Source organism: Charadrius vociferus, unplaced genomic scaffold (assembly GCF_000708025.1).
Source record: "Charadrius vociferus isolate BGI_N301 unplaced genomic scaffold, ASM70802v2 scaffold917, whole genome shotgun sequence".
NCBI classification, from domain to species: domain Eukaryota; kingdom Metazoa; phylum Chordata; class Aves; order Charadriiformes; family Charadriidae; genus Charadrius; species Charadrius vociferus.
The window spans coordinates 823,124-827,583 of record NW_009649175.1 but is presented as its reverse complement, the minus strand read 5'-3'; the positions used below and the strand labels follow the sequence as shown (position 1 = coordinate 827,583).

Here is a 4,460-nt window from a genome sequence, read left to right as displayed (position 1 = left end):
TGCTCTTAATACCATGTGTACAAGCTGCTTTGACAAGCTCCCTCTCAGGCCATTCATTATGTGCCCTGTGCAATGGAAAAGCTAGGCTGAGTGGAAAGGACTACAGCTGCCTTTGTGGGTGTAAGAAATCACAGCTGCTGGGTAGGATCCACTTTCACTCACTGCCCTCAAAGGTTGCATGTTTGATAAACTTTGAGCAGTTTTTTTCTGGAACTTTTTTTCTTTTTTTTTTTTTTTCATATTTCTCTGGCAGGAAGTGAGAGGAAACACTTGTCTCATTCTTATTTGTGCAGTTACTTCATTATTTGTTTAAGCTTCCATAATATACACACATACATATACGGATACATGCATACACATAAATCATGTAATTATTACGATACTTGAATTCTTTCAAGGGTGTTGAATTAAAGTCTATCTTTAACCCAACTAATCCGATTCTCTTCAAAGCTGCAACACTGTATTAGTGTTTTAGTCTCAGGCTTTTCAAGACTCAGACCCTGCAAATGTTACAAGTTTTACAAATATACAAGCTAAGCCTAAAAGTCATTTATGATGCATATGTAAATCACGACAAGGAAAGACCTCAAGTCACATCATATAACAAGCATGTTAACAGAGAATTCCTAGTTGGAGAAATCCCTACTTGCTCTGTCCATTTTGGCCGCCTCCTTTGACCATCAGAGAGAATGGGGACAGTGTTATTCACATAGAAAAAAGAAGAGGAATTTGAGATCGAACCATATGGCCACAGGAGCCTCTAACCCAATTTATCATCAAGTAACTATTTAAAAAGAACAACCAAAACAACAATTTGGGCAAAGATGATCCCATATTCCCAATGCAGCATAGGCTAAGTGTAAAACTGCCACTTCACTGCTGCTCCCTTACACACGCTCCAGTGAGAGAACAGACTGCCAGATGCTTGTTCCCTGCAGCCCAAACTACATTAAAAGTGGAAAACGTACATTTCCTTAATGAAGGGGTTTGTTACAACTTCACCACTAATAAGGGAATTACAGCCCTGACTCAGACACCTGCAACCACCAAACCAAAAACCTGAGCAAAGGCCAGATGAGCTGCCTACGGGGCAGAATAGGTTAGTGCCTCAGTGTGCCCTTGGCGTGTCTAATGTGGGTGCTGCACCCTACGGGATGGTGCAACACCCCACTGGGCCCTGGCTGTGTTGAGGGATATTAGTTGTTTAGCGCAAATAAGTAAGTTTTAATTAGAATAAATTACTTATGGTGTGATTTGTGCTGTTTGCCTAGCTTTACTTAGCATGAGTAACTAGATCGGCTGAAGCCTTTAGGCTGTGAGAGAGTTGTTATTCTTAGTAATTTTCCTAGCAGCTGGTACAGTTTAGTGTTTTAGTATGAGGAAAACGTTGATATCACACTGATGTTTTGGTAGTGTTTCTCCCAAGCCTGGGACTCTTCAGTTCTCCATGTTCTGCCAGTGAGTGCAGGTGCACAAGGAATGTAAACCAGAAGATATGGAGGCTCCAACCCTCGACTGAAACTGCAAATCAACAAGATAAGAGCCTGCCTGCCTGGACATAAAAAAAGAATCCAATTAGATGTTAGAAGACCCCAGACCAAAAATCACCATTGGACTAAAAGACATGTGGGCAGTGCGTGAAGGGCACCTGAGGGGCGGGTGTATAGATCACAAGGGTATAATTGCCCAGGGATTCTTTTGTTTGGCATCCCTCTCTTTGGAGGCACCCAGCCTGGGCTGTTCTTGCTGTCTTACCTTCCAATTAAATTAATTATTTTACAAAATCCAACACCTGAGACTCTGCTGGGGTATACCTAGGGTTGAGCCTGAAGAAGGAGGAAGCACACCCAAGAGTAAGTGTGTGTGTGTGTGCGACACCACGAATGCTGTGTGCATGCTCGGGCTTCAGCTTCTCCTTTAACAGGCTACACCCCGAGGTCGGGACGAGATGCCCCACATGGTGCTGGTTCATCTGCTTTCACTGCGGGGCCTCGATGCACAAGCGGGTCTGGATCTGGGTCAGATCTTTACAGTGTTCTGTCACAATACAATTTATAAATGCAGGTAAGTGAATAGATATAGTTAGGACATGTGTAATAATCGCTACCTGTAAATTCCTTGTTAACTGCAGTGTGGCAAACATAATGTATATTTGTGAAATAACTCATCTTTTCTCAGTTGTTAATAGATACAACAAAAAGAAAAAACAACTGTTTGGTTAAAAAAACCCAAACAACAACAGGAGGCCAGATTCTGAGATGACATAAATGTATCTAGTTCCCCCAGAGACCATGGAGATAGATAACTTCACTTACACCTGCTAAGGTTTTTCCAATGCTATGTAGGTCTCTAACATACAAAATTGGATTAGATGCCTTAGCATACAGATTCAAGGTTTACAAAGAAAATTTCAAGGTGGCGATTTCTTCAGTTTTACGGACAAAAAGAAAATGGAAGTTGCTATTTTATTTCTAATGATGATTATTTTATATTTTGGTAGTAACTAGCAGCCCCAGGAAAAATCTCTATTAGATATAGTGATACAGGATTCAACAGAGAGAAAAGAAAAAAAAGCCTCAACTGAAAAGTGCTTACAATCTAACCTCCATCTGCAAGGGAATCTCATGATATGCCTCATCCATTACGCAACTTTCTTCGGCACCTCCTCTACTGCAGCTATCATCTCTTATGTGTATTTGTTCTGCCTTCCCCTGCAGCTCTGGCCTGAGGAAAACTATACTTTTACATTCTAGATTAACAAGTAAGGCTCTAATGTTTCTCTTTAAAGCCATGTATCTCAGGCTTTAATGTTTCTCGTTAACGACATGTATCTCACCCACACTGACATTTCCTGCAGTCGTCATCACATCTGTTCCTTCAGCTAACCATTTCTTAATAAATGCACAGAAATTTGCCTGCAGCTACCAAACACAACCACCTCCTCAGAGATTCATGGGTGTTTCTGAAGTTCATTGTAAGCACCAGGAAGATTGTTAAATGGTTCGGTTCCGTCAGCACAAAACTGCCTAGTACTCAAAGAACCATTGCTGGTACTGCAGATACTACCCACAGTTCTGTAAATTAATTGCTTACTGTGGCTCTGAGACTATTCAAAGCTTCTTCAAGTTGCTAGCACACAAAGTCTCTTATGCCCTTTCATGTGCTGCCTTAAACCAGATAAATTCCCTTAATTTCATAACTTTCAGAGTTGTCCCTAACACATGCTCCTGGCAGCAAGACAGAAAGCAAAGCTGGGAGTTGCATCTCTTCTAATTGGAATGATAAAATCCGAGAACTAAAATCAGAAGTTATTTCTGGCATACTTTAGAGTGACAAAAGTTCTACATTATCCAGTTTTAATAATTTGGGGACAGTATATTCTTCTGAGGTTGCCTCAGAGCTTGCAAAAGCAAAAGGTTACTTGCAGTTATGCTAATTTTGCTACAAGTGACACCGAGCATGTAACTATACTGTACTAACACGAAAAATATTTCCATTTCAAGTGAGGCATATGACTGTTCTTGAGTTTTTTATTTCTACAAGGAAATGGCAGTCCCACCAACCAGTATTTGAAAACCTTTCTTTTACATCATCCTGTGTTGTTTGCTATAGACACAGTTCAGAGTCCTGTTATTAACAGATTATCAGCTATGGAAGACTCAACAGCAATTTTCTAGCTGCTGACAATCATATAAGCAGAAAGTGCCCCAGGGAGAGTGAAACTAACAAAATGGAGCACCGAGGATCTCCCAAAATGTCTTGTTTCATTTAAACCAAACAAAAATAACAACAAAAAAAAGGCAGACTTACAGAAATGTTGGGGTCTGCAAAAGATGCCTTAAATGAGATGTAAGTAGTCTGATAGATTCAGTTCACTGAAGGGTGAAGTTTAGAGCTGACTTCATCATACTTGGTAAACAAGGGTAAAAGATTTTAATCAGAGGTCACTTAGTCTGAAAGACAAAGACAAATTGAAAACAGACCTGTAAGTAGGAAAGATGATCAAGTGCCATTTATAAGCTATAGAACTCCTTCCTTCGACATGGGTGGTCTTTCCCCTCAGTAAAGGGCACCTTACTGAAAGAGCCATTCCAGTTCAAAGAGAAACAAAGGCCTGCTGCAGAGATTACTGGGTTAAATTTGGTATCTGTGATCTGGGCTGGGGTGAGTAATAAAATGGCGTTTGGGACCCACATCTCAACTATGGTAAGGTGTTTTACAGAAACCGGTGGACACATTAAAATGCATTGGAGGCTGAGCTTATTCTAAGGAACAAGTGTTTTGGCCCAGAATCGCTAATTAGCAGGTGCCAGAGGCGAAGAGCGTGGGGGCCAGAACTGGAGCCTTTCCTTGCACAGCTGAAATCCACATGAAGGTCCCCAGGAGCGTGCGCCCTGCTGGACGTGCGGGCCCCGCTCTCCGGCACCTCACCTGCACGCTGCGGCGGGGACGCCAGGCCG

The 4,460-nt window shown here is 41.6% G+C and overlaps 1 protein-coding gene across 1 annotated transcript in view; it reads left to right on the top strand.

The window, feature by feature from the left end:
- LOC104289626 (dynein light chain 1, cytoplasmic) overlaps positions 1–4,460 on the top strand; it is a 9,200-nt gene that overhangs the window by 2,496 nt on the left and 2,244 nt on the right. The gene's annotated exons all lie outside the window — the stretch shown is intronic.